At 42.8% G+C, this 19064-nt stretch overlaps 1 protein-coding gene and 1 long non-coding RNA gene across 2 annotated transcripts in view; one reads left to right on the top strand and one right to left on the bottom strand.

The window, feature by feature from the left end:
- Window positions 1-10050: 10050 nt before the first annotated feature.
- LOC131512056 (uncharacterized) lies at window positions 10051-15304 on the bottom strand. The gene is made up of 2 exons (XR_009261898.1): window positions 15141-15304; window positions 10051-10677 (listed from the first exon to the last, which is right to left on the bottom strand). It is a non-coding gene; the product is annotated as an uncharacterized LOC131512056 (long non-coding RNA).
- A 93-nt stretch (window positions 15305-15397) lies between these two features.
- STRIT1 (small transmembrane regulator of ion transport 1) overlaps window positions 15398-19064 on the top strand; it is a 38131-nt gene continuing 34464 nt past the window's right edge. Inside the window, exon 1 of the mRNA XM_058730285.1 lies at window positions 15398-15429. The gene's annotated coding sequence lies outside the window, so the exon portion shown is untranslated. The remainder of the gene's footprint in view (window positions 15430-19064) is intronic.

Here is a 19064-nt window from a genome sequence, read left to right as displayed (position 1 = left end):
TTATTCACTCATTCAATTAATTTCTTGACCCTCTTCTAAGCATTAGGCACTGTTCGAGTCAGTGGAAAGAGAACAACAACAACAAAAAAGACAAAAACACCTACTTTTCCAGTGGATGTAAATGAATTAGATTAGAGCAGCGAGGTTGTATTCAGAGGGCAAATTATCAGCAGGTGGACAGTAAGATCAAACACCTGTTGAAGATGATTTGCATTTTAAGTGCACAAACACTGTTTTCTCAAAGCATAGTTTCTTATTTAGAAAAAAAATCACAGTCGATTCTTAAATACAGAGAGCAAACTGAGGGTTGCTGGAGGGGTCGTGGATGAGAGGGTGGGTTAAATGGGTGAGGGGCATTAAGGAGGCACTTATTGGGATGAGCACCGGGTGTTATATGTAAGTGATGAATCACTGGGTTCTACTCCTGAAGCCAAGACTACACTGTATGTTAACTAACTTGAATGTAAATTTAAAAAGAAAAAAGAAAAAAAGAAAAAAAAATCACAATCTTCAAGAAATGAGGCATTCATTGGGTTTCAATAGAAAATACACTTGGTTTTATTATGGTTAAAAAGTGAAGCACTATCCCTACTCATAGACGCAGAGGCTGAGACTACATCCTCACAACTACCATTTACTAGTGTTAAAAGAAATCTAGGCATATTTAAATTTTTTTAAGTTTATTTATTTATTTTGAGAGTGTGTGTGTGTGTGTGTGAGTGCAGGAGGGGCAGAGAGAGAGGAGAGAGAGAATCCCAAGCAGTCTCCATGCTGTCAGTGCAGAGCCCAATGTGGGGCTTGGTCTCACAAATCGTGAGAGCATGACCTGAGCCAGGATCAGGAGTTGGTTGTTTAACTGACTGAGCCACCCAGCCACCCCACATATTAAAAATTTTGAGTTTATGTGAGCAAAATCAATTTAAGTGAGGCAGTATCCAATCTAACAGAAAAGAGCTCTGAGGAGCTGTACAAAATAAAAGACTTTTATAGGCAGAAGGGAGCAGGGACAGGAATGTGATAGTAGGCAAGAGGGAATTGATCATTGCAAGGTTATGTTCCTTTGGGGGATGGCAGGGGTCTATCAGGCATATCACCTAACTAGTACTGATCAGGAGATTTCTGAGAGACTGGTTGAAGCTTCCATTTCTAGGAAAGCCAAAATTGTAACTAAGCCTTGGTTTGGTGATGTGGGGCTTAGCATAAGTGGCTCAATTTTGGGCCTGTTTTCTTATTTTTAACCAGCATTGCCACCTTGGGAGTGTCTCCTTTTTTTCCCTCTAAGTACCCTTGTTTGTAAAATGGGGTTAGTCCCTAATACAAGATAGACCTATGATGGCATTTAGATAGTGTGCTCTCAGGAAAAAGCATTTGTCCACTGTGAAGTGCCACAGAGGATATTATGGTTAAGTTTGGGAGTAGGTGAGGTGAGTTGGAAGGGAGAGGAGGCAGAGGGAGACCAGGACCCAAGTGGAAACAAACGTATCTAAAGAGAAGGTCCAGGCGGGGTGGTTGTTGTGGAAATGGCCTGATCTCCTAGTGCCCTGGATGAGATTATGGCAAAGAGACCTTTTCTGGAAGCAATGTCCTCACTACTCTGTTATTATGCAAGTGAATATGACTAGTTTCGGGTCTGGGAAAGTACTTAGGAGAACTGGTCTGTTGTCCAAGTTCATTAACTACCCATGTGATGCTGGGAAGTTACTGCACTATTCTGGGCTCCATGTTCCATGCAGCTCACTGGCAAACAGCCTCAGGAGATTGGGCTTTTGGTAGGTTGGAGGTGGAGGCAGGGGGCACCCACCTACCTAGAGCAGGAGGACACTGGCAGTTTCCCCATATAGAAGTCTGCTTTGCCTTTCTTCGGGAGCTGAAAATTTCAGTGTAGTGCAGTTTAAATGGTTTAAAAAGGACATAAGGAATAGAGGACGTGCCTTGCTGAAGCTATAGATGTCAGATTATAAATCAGAGAGTGGTAAGGGACCTTGGACCACCTAAATCCAAAATCCACATTTTGTAGGTTAGGAAGAGGGCTGGTAATGATACATCCCATGTGACCTACCCCCATGAGAATCAGCACCCTCTTTACCTTTCTCCACATGCCTTTGACTGTCTATAAGGCTTATATTAGGGTGGATCTTTTACATATAAAGTTGACTTTATATCGAAATCTTGTTATCACAAAGGATTATGAGTTTTCTTATAATACTGAAGGTTTGTTGTACTAGTTCCATGAACTATTGATCTCTCTGTGCATATGCTTGTGCGTGTGTGTGTGTGTGTGTGTGTGTGTGCTTGTGTGTGGGTCCATGCACGTGTTTGTGCGTGTGCATGAATGCCTATGTTCTGTTGATCCAACTGTGCTGGTTGATCTGGTTCACTGTAATCCCAGGTCAGGGGAAAGGGAGCAGACACTCTTCTAAAATACTAGAAGTGTATTCAAACACTATGGTAACCAGTAAATTTATATTTACATTAGCTTATCACAATCTTATTTTAGTATTTGACTTAGTTTCATTCATTTTTAAATTTCAATTTCAAACTTTTAAAGCTCTTTTCCTCCCCCTGGAGGCCACACCTGTCTATGTTTTCCCAGCGCGCGCGCGTGTGTGTGTGTGTGTGTGTGTGTGTGTGTGTGTGTGTGTTGAGGGGCAGGGGTGTGGTCTGTTATTAATTAATTAATTTCTTTATTGGCCTATTTAGGTCTGTCCCTATTTCTAAGCCAAGCCCTTCTGGTGCTTTGGGATACAGAGGAGAGGCGCAGGGCAAAGATGTCACTTTCCCACTGAGCAGGCTATAGTTTCTTCATTGTTGTTTCTCTGGCTCATACAGGCTGCCTGGCATCATGCTCCCCCTGCAGTGGCCCAGGTCCAGTGTGCCTCTCCAGGAGGCACCGCTGTGGCAGGTTTCCTCCTGCTGGAGCTCCCTGCCCTGGCCTGGGAGAGCCAGCTCTGCTGGACCTCCTCCACCACACCTGTTAAGCCCTCCAAAGACTGTCTGTCCCACAGTCCCATTTGCTGGGTTCCCAACCCCAGCTGGAGGACACTAGGGTGAGGAATTGGCAAGTATGAGTTCAGCTCTGTCTGAGATGGCCACCCCACCTGTGGGGACACCTGACATCCTTGCCATGGCCATTCCAGGAGTGTGGGCTACTGCTCTGCTGTCCGCTCCCCATCCTTGATCTCACTCCTCTTGTCCTCTGCTGGGAGCAGATGGGCAAGTCAGAGACTAAGCAGACATGGGTCAGGGAAAGAACTGCCCTCCTCTCTTTCTTCCTGACACCCCAACTTAATGAGAGGTTCTCTTGGGGTGCTCCACTCTTGACTTTGGAGAGAGTAAGCACTCCCTGTCTCTCCACAAGGAAGGCCTAGCTTCTCTCCATCACTGCACTCCCCTAGATGACAGTCTCCTCCTTCTTTGGGTTTAATCTGAGTCGGGCGTGGGATGTTCTTGGAGGGCTGGTTGGTCCCAAAGATTCTCAGTGAGCCTGCAGGCCCCTACTACCCATTCTAGCTGCAGGCAGATGTCAGCTCTCTGAACTAGGAAAGGGCTTTTAGTGCCTTTGTTCTTGGCCTTGGACCTTTGCCACAATTCCGAGACACCAGGAAAAATCCCTCTTGACATTCTGTATCACAGCCAACATACTCTGTTCTCTGTCAAAGAGCTCAAATCAAACCCCTGGTGTTTCAAGGCAAGATGTGCAATCCGGAATCCCACTGATTGCTAGCACATAGTTCAGAGGTATACATTTCAGTTTTAATGGGCAAATATGTCCAATTTTCTCTAAACTCTTGACTAATATATAAAGAGCTAAATTTTTCTTTAATACATTGCTTTTGTATTTTTAATCCTGAAGAGAAATTTCCAGAAAATGAGATTTTCACATAAGTTTAACTAGTTTGTAAATAGTTGTACATAGTAAACTGATAACTCAACATTTGTTTGGTTATTTTAATTAATTATTAAAAAACTCTGTAGCAGAGAAACAGACCTGCCCAATGTCATCCAGTGGGATTAGTCAGTGGCCAGGGAGGGCCAGATACTAAGGTTCCTGACACTTTCCACCATAATGGGGCTCACGGGTTCTCTATTATACACCCTAAATCTTCCAGAAATCATCTTGACCCCCAACACCTAATTTGATGGTTTAACTGCATGATAACTGTACCTCACACTGTGTTTGAGAGTAACAGACCTCCATGTAAGTGTAAGTCACGAGGTGGAATTTTTTAAAGTTTATGTAATAGTAGTTTAATTATTTCAGTGCAGCGACTATCTGGGCCACCTAAACCAGGTGTCAAAATATTCCTTCTGCAATGATGCAAAATATTTCTTTTGCAGTGAATACAGAAATGAAGTATCCAATGGGTTTCAATAGAAAATATACTTGCTTTTAGTATGGTTAAAAAGTGAAGCACTATCCCTACTCATAGACGCCGAGGAGAGCATTTCCCTACACACAGGGGGTTTAACTGCAGCATCAATTTATATGTGTCTATTGTTGGGGAACTTATTGGTGCAAACACCAGCATGCATATTTGATGGCCAGTTTTTAAAGATGTTTTAATAACTGGCTTTATTGTCTTTTAGCAGACATATAAATAAATTCTTTTTGGGTTACAGGGGGAAAATAGTCAAAAAGATTGATTGGAGAAACAATTTTCCTAACTGCATCATAATGGAGTAGAAACAACAATTTTATTAAAGAACTTTTTTCCGCAAAAAGAAAAAGCTGGAAGGAGTTTATGCATTTATCAGACCTGCCAGAGATCCAGAGATGTCTCTTTCACAGTGGCTAGAATTTCCCAAATATGCCAAGTGAAACATACATGGAACCAGGGAGCCTCACAGTCCTGGGGGTAAGACAGTTGACTTTGAAATAGGAGCAGACCAGCCAGGTCAGCCAGCAAATGGGTGAAGAACAAGAAAGAAGCCAGACAGACACTTTGAAGCCGATCATTTAGGGACAGCATGACTGACCATCTTGGTATTTCTGAGTTGCAAAACTGCTTGAATCCGTGCTTTAATGCCCTGCTTTGTGAGGTCCCTAAATAGTTCTTCCTCAGAGAGAGATCTGGCCTTATGGGTGAACTGTGTAGGCTTGCTTTCAGGATATCTTCTTTTGCTTTGCTTGGTTGATAAAAGCATAGTCACAGATTCATTCTTTTACCTAGTATATGTGTGTTTGTCGGGGCTGTCTTCTGCAGCCACCACATTGGGTGTCTTCTATGGGAAGTGGCACAGTGTTACTTACACAGGGCAGGACCTGGTCCTTCAGGGGACCTGTATTAGTCTTCTCAGCTGCCATAACAAAATACCACGGGCTGGGTGGCTTAAACAACAGACATTTATTTTCTCACAGTTCTGGAGGTTAGAAGTCTGCTCCAGACTGAATGTTTGTGCCTCCCCCCCCAATTCATATGTTGAAAGCCTAATCTCAGTGTAATGGTATTTGATGTGAGGCCTTTGGAGGTAATTAGGTCATTAGGGTGGAGCTCTCAGGTATAGGATTTGTGCCCATATAAGAAGACACCAGAGAGCTAGCTAGCTCTCTCTCCACCAGATGAGGATATAATGAGAAATCAGCAGTCTGCAACCAACCCAGAGGAGGGCCCTCACCTGGCCTTGTTGGTACCCTCATCTCAGACTTACAGCTTCCAGAGATACATTTCTGTTGTTTAAAAGCCACCCAGCCCATGGTAGTTTGTTGTAATATACCAAACTGACTAAAGTTCAAGATCAAGGTGCCAGCAAATTTGGTTCCAGGTGAGAGCTCTCTTTCTGGTTTGCAGATAGATGCCTTCTTTCTCTGTGCTACTCACATGGCCCATCTTCCGTGCATACAATCAATGACAGAGAGAGAGGACAGAGAGCACAAAATTAGCTCTGGTGTCTCCTCTTTCTATAAGGACATTAGTTTTATTGGATCAGGGCTCCAACCTGATGGCCCCATTTAACCTTAATTACCTCCCTAAAAGTCCTATCTCCACATACGCTCACACCAGGGGTTAGGACTTCACTATATGGATTTTAGGGATACACACTTCAGTCCATAAGAAGACCCATGTGGCACACCTGTATGAACTGATGTCTGGCCCTTATGGGCTCCAGCACTGATGTCTTCACATGTCACCTGACTTAATCCATTCTGGGATTCACCTCCTGGACTTTTCCAATAGTCTCTATCCACAAATGAACTTTTGCCCCTTACTTGTCTCCATCCTACACACATTGCTTCAGCTCCCCCTTCCTTCTTCCTGCTCCTGTGTCAGAGTCACCTGCCATGGGCATCTTGCTGCAGAAGAGGGTGCATTAATCCATGTCATTTTTGCTTCTACCATGTACAAGACAGATTATCAGGATCTATGTCAAAGATTCATGTTGGGAGAAAACTCCATATTGAAGTCCCCAGGGCCTGGAAATTAGCTCTTGCCATTCAGTAGATATTACTGTGTGAGGTGCTCTGCTAGGACTGAGGAAGATGTAGTCTCTATTCTCACAGTGGATGGGATCCCTTTCAATCCATGATGAACTGTCAATTTAACAAGAAAACCCTTGAGTGATTTATTAAAAGATAGACTTTGACAGCAAAGTATTTGCAAACATATATCACCCCTCTGAAAACCATAAACCTGCTCCTGTTTGTGGCGATGCATTTATTCATCCAGCAATCACACGTGTTCATTATAGAGGGAGTGTAAGTTGCCAGCAGAGGCCAGAGTAGGTGAGACCGAAAAGTTAGACAGGATTCAGATTATGAAGGCCTTGTGTTCCTAGCTGAAGACTTTGTTCTTCAGGTAATAGGAAAGGTAGAGGCACAGGGAATAGATTCATGTGACTCTGAAGTTGTGGAACCCACAGGATATGGACCATGAGGGCAAGGGCTCACTCCATAATAACCCCTGGCTTCTGGCTGGTGAGCCTGGGGGGCTGTCTTCTAGAAAGGGAATACAGAAGTCAGAGCAGGCTTCTGGCAGGGGTGATGGTTTTGCTTGGGGAGCATGGAAGTGGCAGATGCCAGGGGGGGATTCTGAGAGTCTGTGTTTCCCTTGAGCCTGGGTGCTCTGGAAAGAGACCTTTTCTTCTCACTCTCTCCTTCTTTGGTACCCTCTTCTGTCTGAAAGCCTTTCTCCTTCTGCCTGGCTCATTCTCAGGCCATCTTCAAACTCCTTTCCCGGAGTTCCTTGGAGGGATCCTCCCCAGGAGTACCACTTTATCCACCAGGTCCATGGCTGACTTTAGCCCCTAAGCGTGATTATTTTGTCACAACTGCTGTCCTGACTGTACGCAGCCTGAACCCCCCTCCCCCCACCCCTTTCCATGTGCTCAGGCAGGACTTGGCTTGCCTGTCCCCAGCTGTTTGTGCTTCCGGGTTGGATAGCCAGCTGCATCTTGTGTCTCCCTAATTGCCCCTTTACTAAAACACTGTAGAGTCCTAAGCTCTTCTAGGTACAGACCGTTCCTGGGTACACTTAGGACTTAAGGAAACAGAGAGACAACATTAGGACATTGCTATCACAGAGCCTTTTTGGAAAGTAGACCCAGTAATATAAATAAATGCATGATGAAAAAAAATCAAAACATAGGAGGTCCAGGGCCCTTTCCTGGAGGGGAGACAGTACAGAAACAAGGCCCGGTCTTTAAGGAAATGCATTTCATCCCCTTCCTCATTTTCTCAAACTCAGGTCAGAGAACCTCTTATTTCAGGTTCTGGTGAAAACACAAGATAGAAGCCCTGTTTCTGAATTATAATAATAAAAATCACAACAGTAGTAATAACTAATGTTTATTGACTGATTACAATGTGCCAGGCACTGAGTATATTGCATGTATTATCCTCATAGCAAGGCTATACTTACTGTTATATACTGTTATTATTCTTTTCTTTTATTTTTTTTTTTTACAAGAAAAAGACATGGAGCTTAAACAGGTTATGTCACTTGTCCACGGGTCCCACAGCATGGCAGTGGTGAGACTGGGCTCAAACCTACCTACCCAGGACGCATGTCGCTGTGTGTATACTGGGCCTAATAGTGTCTCCCCCAAATTCAAGTCCACTTGGAGCCTCAGAATGTGACCTTATTTGGAAATAGCTCTTTGCGGATATGATTAGTTAAGATGAGGTCAGTGCTGGATTAGGGTGGGCCCTAAATCCAGTGACTGGTGTCCTTATGGGAAGGTCACGTGAAGACACAGAGACATAGGGGTGAGAAAGCCAGGTGAAGATGCAGATTGGAGGGATGGGTCCTCAAGCCAAGAGCACCACGGATTGCTGGTGACCACCCATGCCAGAAAAGGATCTTGGGACAGATTCCCCCTCAGAGCCTCAAGAAGGAACCAACCCTGCTGGCATGTTGGTTTTAGACATCTAGCCTCCACAACTGTGCACTGATAAATTTTTGTTGTTTTAAGTCACTCAGTTGTTACAATACCCCAGGAAACTGACACACTGGACTGTGGCTGAATTAATTTTTCAAATCATTTCTGAATAGTCAAAATGATAATCATTTTCCAGGTACTTTCCATCTTCTTCCAGTGTTGATTTGACAAGGCTTATCTTAACCTAGATTCATTTCCTCCTTTATACAAAATTTCCTGGTTTATTTATGTATAGGTGTGCCATCTAGTGGCATGAAGTGAGAAATGCTTGTTATTTTTAGAAATGGCTATGATTTGAGTAGTCTCATTTGCTTGCTCCCTGAAGAATACCAGAAAGAAAATCCTGCAGTAGAATCTTTCCTAAATATCTGTCTGAGTGACACAAGATAATTCAGATGATTTTCTAAAATTCTATCTAGGTTTTAAAAGAGGTAAAATTAAGACATTAATTTTAAGTCGGACTTACAGCAAAATTGTTTTTTTTTTGGCATTATTTTTACAATTCAGCATATATGAGGAAATTTGTGTTAAAAATACATGAACCTTGTGGGAATATCTTTTAGTTTTATTGTGAATTAAAGTAACTTTAGTAACTTAACCAACTTTATCTCTGCATCTACAGATCTACCTACCTATCTCCATATATGCATATATTATAAGATTTGATGTTATTATTGGGAGATTATTATACAAACAGCATTAACAGATTTAGCTGCATTTAACCTACATACATAGGGTAATTCTGTCATACAAAAAGAGAATGAAAATGGATTATGCTACTTTCAACCCCACTGCCTTTTTGTAATGGTGAATGACGTTGTTTTCAAAATTACCCATGGGTTAGTCCTCCTGGCAGTGCCCCGATCATCTCACACCTGGAATGGAGGAATTCTCACTGTGCTCTCCTCCACCTTGTAGAGCACTGCTCAGTTAATCCTTGCAAGGCTCTACTTTCTTCCCCTGCTAAGTCAGTGGATTTTTTTCTCTTACCTTTCCAAGCTTCCTGCTCTAGGGCCCCGGACTAAGGAATGATGGTGTCACCACCCCTCAACATTTATCTTACATGATTCAAAGTAAAGCATCCCCTGACCCATAAAAGACACAGGTTACATCTACTTTGGAAGGTAAATAGCCCCTTCTTAGAATTTTGGTTTGCAAAATTCTTGATAAACTTGGCCAAGTTTAATATTTCTCCTTTTCAGGGACCTCTGCTTGTTCATGCCCTCAACAAGTACTCAATTTGCTTCTTAGATCACGCACCTTAGTTGTCAAACTGATTTGCTTCAGTACCTCATTTATAACCTGTCTCCCTCATTGCTCTCCTTCCTCAGCCCTCCCTCTCATGCTGACTAATGTTCGTTCTGGTCTCCATGACAGACTTGTGCTCGGCTCTCACCTGAAATGGTGCTATTTGTCTCCATCAGCCAAGTTCCAACAATTCTCTAAGGCCCACACCAAATCATGCCTTCTGCAAAGGCAGGAACATTTTTTAACCCCACTTTGGTCCTGCCAGCATCAACATGTGTTCTGTTTTTCTTCATCCATAACTGAAAATTTGGAAAGACCGGGTGGCTTTCCATGGAACACTTCAAGATCTCTTTTTAAATCGTTCATTTTAGATGCCTTGTAATCTGAAAGATGTAAACAGTGGAAATACTGCTTGGCAAAACCCAATAAAGAAACCAAGAAAAATTTTATTTTATAACTCTCTCTGGATGATGCATGGCTTGATAGAGCAATATTTTTTAGATTGATAGCACTCGGCAGAGCTTTCTGTGGGGAATATTGTTGACTCACGTACAACGAATAATTTTTATATTGAAATTCACTTCTAGCTTATCTGATGTTTCTATCTGCCTCGAGACATTAGCAAACATAAAAATGAAAAAAATATTGGCATATAACAAGAGAGTATTTTTAATCTAGCATTTTTACTAGAACACATTATTGCTTTTTTAAATGGAAAAGCCAATTATTTTACACTCACAACAGAATCATTCAAATCATAAAACATCCAAGAAAGTGCTTAAAAAAATAAAAATGATTGACACTTCAGACTCTGATTGCCCTGACACTGTATGTTCTAGCCTGGGAATTTTCTGATCTTGTAAAAAGGCCATCTTTCTTTCATCTCTTCTTCCCACAGACCTAAGAAGTTTTTGGTTGGGGAGAGGGCAGTTACTTATGCTTAGGAAATTTTGATGTAACATTCCTGCCCTTTGGAGTCCTTTTTTTATGACTGGATTTTCAGTTTCTTTCACAGCTTGTTACATGATGCCAGGAATTAATCATTAGTTGTGGCTGCGAAAAGGAAAAAAAAAAAAAAAGGAAACAATAACTATAATAAATACATAATATATTTACTTGTTAAATAAATAAATATGTAATACATAAAACGTAATAAAATATAATGAACACTCTGTGTTGGTGCTTGTTATAGTGAAAGTAGTAGGCACTGAACTATTTGTCACTAGAGGTGCCTGTTAAATTGCCATGTGCTACAAAATCTTTCTCTCTTTATTTTTATTACTTTTTAATATACATATATAGAGAGATTGAAAGCAAGAGTGCAGGAGAGGGGCAGAGGGACAGAGAGAGAGAATCTTGAGCAGGCTCCATGCTCAGTACAGAGCCTGATGCGGGGCTCAATGCCACGACCGGGAGATCATGACCTGAGCTGAAATCAAGAGTCAGACGCTGAACTGACTGAGCCACCCAGGCTACTAGAAAAGAGAAGCCTCATACACAACATGGCTACCATAAGCTTTGTTATTTGTATCTTGATCAAATCAAGGCTATGATAATTAGACATTCAATTAGAGTTAGATGTCAGAGCTGTTATTGTCAAAACGCGGAATCTGTTGCATACATAATGCATGTTAGAAATAGGCTCTCCTTTGTAAGCAATGTGAGATAGTCAACATATAAGGATTGGCTGTTCCTCTTGCATGAATAAGATGTAAAAACTGGAGGAGGCCTACAGTCTACATCCTTAGGGAAGATACCGCACGCTCAGTCCCTAATGGTCCCGTGTCCCATTGGTGTAAGATGATTGCTTGCTGATGCCTAAAAGTCTAACAGAATGTTGCCTCTATGTGCTGTTGTATCTGCCTCAAGTGAACTTATCAGGAAACCTAAAAGGGATCCAGGAAGATGGGACTTCTGTTAGCTTACGTGGAGTTTTGTGCTGCTTGCTAATGAGTGTGTGGTCAACACGTACCTGTATACATGTTACCTTTGCTTTTGTTATAGCCTGAATAGCAAGAGTGGGGCCACAGCTCACCCTTATCTACATCAAACTGTTCTATAGGCTCCTGCTAAGGTCAGCTTCTGCTAGCTGAGGTTAGTTAGTAACAGTATATAAACTTGCCTTTGTAAAATGCCTTAGTTGAGGGAATACATGTCAACATCTTATCAATCAACATTGATAATTGGCTAGACTGTATTGCCCTTTGGCATAACTGAATTACATAGCATGCTAGATGATGAAAGTCTTATTTAAAAAAAAGAAAAATAGAGCAAGGTAAGAAGAAGCAGTTGTGGGGGCAGAGTAGTTGGGTCCTCTGGGGTCTTAGCTATTTTAAGTACTTTGCCTTTTTCTCTGAGACAAATAGGGGGACATTGCAGGGTTTTGAGCAGAGGACTGACATAATCTGATTTAGGATCATTCTGATAGTTGGATTGAGAATAGTCTTGGAGAGCTGGGCTAGAAGCAGGTTCACCAGTGAGGATGCTTTTTTGGGAATCCAGGAGAGAGATGACAGTCTCTCAGGCATCAAGGGTATCCAGGAGTGGTTGCAGCTAGATCTGTTTTATAGTTAGAGCTTACTAGATTTGCTGATGGATTTCATCGAAGATATATGAGCAGGAAGAGCCAAAAATGACCCCCATTTGGCCTCAGCATCTGGAAAATGGAATTTCCATTAGCTGAAAAATTGAAGCCTGGGATGAAGTAGGGTTGAAGAAAATAAATAAATATGGGGATATCTTGTAATCCATAACTGCTTTAAATGTCAGCCTGTAGAATTTGGCATGTTTATAAAGTCTATGTAATCTAGCATATTTTAGTAAACTGTTGCTTTTTGCCTAACTTACTCTTATGTAAATTTCCTGGTTTCTGATGATCGCATCACACCCCGCACAAGAAATCTGCTTTCATTTGCTCTGATTGCTTCTTGTCTCCCTCACAACCTCCTGCCCTGCCTCCAGTCCAGCACAGTGCTGAGGTAAAGATTATTGGTGGGAATTGGCGGGAATCAGACCATTTGCACTTGTTAGCTAGTGAGGAAGTTTGCCATCTGCTTAGCTTATGAAATCACTTAAAGAGCAGAACATAGATTCTGTCACCAGTTTGCCTCCAACAGTCATTAGTAATGTGAGATGTTTATTGAATTTGGGGTTCCTAGGGTCTGGCCTGTTAGGATCTGGTTCAACTTTTAGATTTCTCTTTCTTGGAGACTTCACAGAAAAACCTCATGGTGCCAAAAATATACATGATATGTTAAGCATTAGTGTGGAGTAGTGAGGTGAGATGTGCCATCCAGATCCTAAGAAGGAGGAAAAAAAATGAAACATTCAAAACACCATATTCTTGTTTACTTAACAAATAACTAACATACTTTCTAGCCATGGTAACACGTAACAGAGACTGGATTCAATCTCTAACATAAAAAAGGAAAACCAGACAAAATGTAGGAAACAAAGGTTTCCACACATTGGCTATGAAGCAATGCAGGACTGTGATCTTTGAGGAAAGGACAACCAAATCAATAAGATGAGCTCTGGAACTGACCCAAACTGTTGCCCAAAGGCAGTTTCTAGGCTGCAGAGTCTGGAAGTCTGGCTGAGTTGAAGAGCTTGAAATTGGAATTCTGGGGGCTAGATGCCTGGAGTTTGTGGGACAGAATATCAGGGAAGAGAGCTACAGAGAGTTTCTGAGACACCCAGATGTGTCCTCTCTGGTCTTTGGCCGAGCTCTGATCTGCTCGTGTGTGAGAAGACACTCAGCCGGCACTAGATCAAACATGTCCCAGAGTTCACACTGGGTTGGGAGTATATCATATCCCCACAAGCTAGAGTGGGGAGGCCTTGTAAGATGTGGACATTGAGTAGGATGAGAAGAAGGGGGTTAGCACGAGACTGCCAGTTTCTCCTGACCCATCCTGGTGAACTTTAAAGCAAGTTTCAAAAGGATGAAACTGTTCCTAAGTAACTTGGGCCTAAGTAACTGCATGCTAAAATAGAGTCCAATACTCCTTAAAGTGCTACAACAAAATCCAGTACCCTGCAAAATGTAAAATTTACAATATCCAGCCAGCATCCAATCCAAATGACCAGGTATATTAGTTTCTTGGAGCTGTCATAGCAAAGGCACACAAACTGGGTGGCTTAGGATAACAGAAATGGATTCTCTCACAAGAGAATTAGTTGACATAGATGTTGCAACAACTATGATAAAAATTCTCCATATGCAGGGTGTGTGGGTGGCTCAGTCGGTTAAGCGTCTGACTTTGGCTCACGTCATGATCTCAAGGTTTGCACGTTCGTGCGCTGTGTGGGGCTCTGGGCTGACAGCTCAAAGCCTGGAGTCTGCTTCAGATTCTGTATCTCCCTCTCTCTCTAACCCTTCCCTGCTTACACTCTATTTCTCTCTCTCTCAAAAATAAACAAACATGAAAAAAAATTACAAAAATTCTCCATATGCTCCATTTTGGATAGTTTTTTTTTATTACGTGTTCTTTTGAGTTATTTTTTATATAATTTCATCTAATCTCTGTAATAGCATAGAAGACAGAGATTAATATTATAAGTCATAAGTAACCCCTTAAAAAACTTTGCGAATGCGAGTCATGGAAATTTTCATAGTTCCTTCCTTACTTTTAAATGGAAATAATAATACTTAAACCTCACAGATAAGTTGTGATGATCAAGTGAAAGTTTTATAAATTACCTGGTATATAGCTGACTCTTATTAAAGACTAGCAAGTATTTTTGTTAATAAAAGCTGAGGCAATGACAAAAGCAATTATAGGTCCAATTATGATAGACCTATGATGGATGAGGCTGACCACAATAGTTTAACTATGATGGTTTTGATTTATTGCTTTTGGTAAGAACTGTACCAATTCAGACAAGCTGGGATAAGGCGAAAGTCAAATTTGAGTGAGCAGTCTTAATTATAGAATTTGAAGAAATGGTTTTTGATTATTGTCAACTATATACAGTAATTTGAGCCAGGCAGCAAAGTTTTGCCTAGTATATATCCTTAAGGGACTGGGCTTTAATGATTACATAAAATGATCTTTCATTAGCATACCAGGCTTTCAGTTGCTATAAAACAGTTTCTTTACATAAGCGGTTTGTTTTCTTTAGCGATAGTATAACTCCTATTGGAATGATTTGACCAGCAACAACCATATGACAATTTCTTTATAGAGCCAGGCACCAGCCTCAAGGCACCAGCTGGGGGCTATAGCCCTGGCCATTGGGGCACCTGCACCCTGGGGAGCCCCCCTGTGAATGCCTGGCCTCTGGTGATGCCACTTCTTTCCTGTTGATCCCCCACCTGTGGTGGTGGTAGCTGCTTCCTGCAGTTAGTAATATCCAGATTATTTTAGCCTGCGAATTTTTGCTCTTTCAGTGCTCCAACAACCATACAACCAAGTCCTGAGTTAAATCCCCTCTGTTTTAAATACCTAGCATAACTATTCTCTTGACCAGATTCCAGCTGATAGCATATACCAAGAGAAACAGTTGGCACCGACCAGACCAGAGAGATGCCAGAGATGGAGCAGAGGGGCAATAACCAGAGAACGAGCTGGAGCTGTGCGGGGGGCAGGAACTAGAGGGAGGATTTCTAGGGCAACCCACCCAGTTGGTTGATGATGCAGCTTTGGCAGAGTGTGCTGTCATAATGGCGCCCCCACCAGCGTTTCCTGCTCTCTAGCTGAATGGACTTGTCAAAGCCTCATCCACTACTTACAGCATGGGTCTTCAGTTTGCAAAATGTGAAGGTTAGTCCAGAGGAATCCCATGCCATGCTTCTTTTTGGCTGTAAGTTTCTCTTGAATGGTTGACAGTTTTGCCCAGGTCCAGGTCGGGAAGACTCTCCTGTTTCTTTCCATATGCTAAGGGAATACAGGATTAAGAAAGCAGAATGATTTGGCCTCCTGGCATGCACTGCCTCCTGAACAGGTAGCAGAACGGTTTTGTACAGCCTCTGTCAGGTTCAGATACCAGTCAGCCAGAGGAGGCAGCACATGTCAGACTTGGCAGAAAGCGCTGCCACATGGCACTGACCATGTCACAGTGCAGCATGTTGCATGTCAGTATGATTGTGTTTGAATGGTGGTCATTCCAAGTGTGGCAGCAAGATGAAGTCATAACCAGAAAGCTAATTAGGTTCCCGGGATGGTGCAAAAGGAGGCACCAGGTGGGATTCCTGAATATGGTATAATTAAAATGACTATGCATGTTTTCCCATATATAAAATGTACTGCCTTTTCTCAATAAGTTTTACAAGAAGGAATAAAGTCTAATTGCTTGCCACTTAAAAAAAATTTTTTTTAATGTTTATTTTTGACAGAGAGAGAGAGAGAGAGACAGACAGAACATGAGCGGGGGAGGGGCAGAGAGAGACACACACACAGAAACCGAAGCAGGCTCCAGGCTCTGAGCTGTCAGCACAGAGCCCGAAACAGGGCTCGAACTCACAGACCGCCAGATCATGACCCGAGCTGAAGTCGGATGCTCAACCGACTGAGCCACCCAGGCATCCCAGTTTGCCACTTTTTAAAGAACTGGACTTTTTATTTTAGGTCTATTGTACGTGGCAGCTAGGTCTCCTTGGTCTTAATATAATTAGTATGGAAAAAGCTTTGAATTTGTTCCTGTGAAATCCCCAGGGACATGTCTGCATCCTGCCCGTGGGCTTCTGGCAAAACCTGTTTTGTATTCTGATATAAGGTGACCCGATATCAAAGCCTTATACCCTCAGCAGGTGAAGATGATGATATTGGACACTGAAGGGATCTGGGACTCTGAAAAGCATCATTTGCAATTAGTTTGAGGGTAGGTAGCTCAGCTGGCTGGCTTTCAGGTTGTCAGTTACCATGAAAAAGTATCTGCTGGATATTGAATACCTATGACAGTAATAGTATCCTGGGTATCAATCATTTGGAAGATAAATCCTTTCAGGGTGGGTCAGATGTTGTTGGTCTTTAATTTCCACTGGCCAGATCATTTTCTGGTCCTGATATAAGCATTCAGAGGACTTGAAACCATTCTTTTTTGGCCACATATGAGTGAGGCTAAAACAGCCGCCATCCATTTTCAGCTTGTACCACCTACTGAGCCAACCCATCCCCAAACCATGGTCAGCTGCTCGTAAGGGATCCCCCATATGGCTGTGGCTTTGCATTGAGAAAACGACAACGTGGTTGACAAGGGGGTCTGAGCTACCGGCTCACACAACTTGCTTGTGCCCTTTGATCTTGCTCATTTGGGATCCCAGACATACTATTTCCATCTTGTGATGAATTGCTGCTGGGCTCACCAGACACTATGACTTGGTGGGTCTGATAATAGGCCCACGCTCATGCTGAGCAGTTCTGGATGCATGATTGCTCTGGTGGTGTCCCATGGCCAACCACTCGACCTCACACATAGCCCAGGAGCAAATGAGAAGGTGTTTTTCTTTAATTTTTTTTTAACTTTTATTTATTTTTGAGAGACAGAGCATGAATGGGGGAGGGGCAGAGAGAGAGGGAAACACAGAATCCAAAGCAGGCGCCAGGCTCTGAGCTGCCCAGACGCAGGGCTCGAACCCATGAACTGTGAGATCACGACCTGTGCCGAAGTCAGACGCTTAACCGACTGAGCCACCCAGGAGCCCCGAGAAGGTGTTTTTCAAGAGGCCTTGAATTCTTTCCTGCATGGGACATGGCCGTGTGCAAGACGCCCAGGGCCTGTGTGGTCATCCTCCACTGGGGTTTACTACACACTCCACACGGCGTCTCTTCCCACAGCTACTATCTCTCACGCTATAGGGTCTGCCGGTTCACAGGCCCAGGTGACAGGACTCCTTGTGCACCAGAGCCGAGACCTGCTGTAGAGCTCTTCTCTTCTCTGGGTCCCACTTAAGGCTGGTGGACTTTGTGTCACCCACTATGGAGACTGAAGCATATTCCCAGGTGTGGCACATGCCGCCTGTAGAACCTCAATGCGCTGAGCTAACGTTTTCAAGGTTGAAGGTGTAAGATATAATAATTTGTCTTTTCCTTTGGAGAGGATTTACTGGCATGCCTCTTGCCACTCGACTCCAGGATTTTTATTGGTGAAGTCCCTTGAATCTTTGTAAGGCTTATCTTTTACCTTCTGGAGCACATGAGTCTTTCCAAAGCCTCCGGCACGCTAGACTTCTCAACTCATCCTGGCCAATAAGCATAATGTTATATACGTAATGCATCAGTGTGATTCTTTGTGGGATATCCACATAGTCCACACATCTTTGGAGTATATTGTTACCAGTGGAAGGAGAGTTGACATGGCTCGGGGTTTGTACAGTCCTTCCTATTCCATGTGAATGGAAACTGTTTCTGATCTCCTTTTCTTTAACAAACGTTTATTCAATTTTGAGAGAAAGCATGAGTTGGGGAGGGGGAGGAGGGAGAGGGGGACAGAGAATCCCAAGCTGGTTCTGCACCCACAGCAACAAGCCTGACAAGAGGCTTCAATTCATGAATTATGAGATCATTACCTGAGCCAGACACTCAACTGACTGAGCCACCAAGGTGCCCCTGAACTTCTCTGATTAGAAAAGAAGATATGTCAAATCAATGGCCAGAAAAATACCACATCTGGCATAGTGGCTGCAATTGGGCTATTCTTTAGTTGAGTTTTCAATATTCCACTCTAGAGTCTGTTTGTTTCTCCATGGGCCAGACAGGAGAATGAAATGAAGATCTGATGGGTACCACCATCCTGCATCCCTTAAAAAAAAAAAAAAAAAAAATTAACATTTATTTATTTTTGAGACACACACACACACACACGCACACAGAGAGAGAACAGAAGCAGGGTAGGGGTAGAGAGAGACAGGGAGACACAGAATCTGAAGCAGGCTCCAGGCTCCGAGCTGTCAGCACAGAGCCTAATGTGGGGCTCAAACTCACAAACTGTGAGATCATGACCTGAACCGAAGTCGGACACTTAACCAACGAAGCCACCCAGGCATCCCCTTTTAAAAAAAAAAAAAAAAATTTTAACGACCATCCTTCATCCTTTAGGTCCTTAAGGGTAGCATTGATTCCTGCCATCTCCCCACCCCTTGGACCTGGTATTTTTTAAAAGTTGGTGGTGGGCATTTTCAGTGGCTTCAGTTTGACTTTCCCCACCATGATACCCCTTATCTCACAAGTTGAGGCCCCAACTTGTGTTATAGCTACTGACAAAAGCATTGATTAAGCATGCCAGTCCCAATTATGAATTCAGGAACAAGGTAAATCTTATTTGGTGGGCCCACAGACCCAGTGGACTCCACCTATCACATCATAACCCCCTCCTGCAAAGAGGAAGACCAGAATGATGGATTGTCACAAATCGGGAATAGATGGTAAATATCAAAAGAATGGCACTGATGGTGATGGTTACAGGAACTGGAAGAAAAACATTGGAGCTGAAGACCCTTA

Source organism: Neofelis nebulosa, chromosome 5 (assembly GCF_028018385.1).
Source record: "Neofelis nebulosa isolate mNeoNeb1 chromosome 5, mNeoNeb1.pri, whole genome shotgun sequence".
NCBI classification, from domain to species: Eukaryota; Metazoa; Chordata; class Mammalia; order Carnivora; family Felidae; genus Neofelis; species Neofelis nebulosa.
The sequence above is the reverse complement of the archived record's forward strand: the minus strand, read 5'-3'. Positions and strand labels throughout refer to the sequence as shown.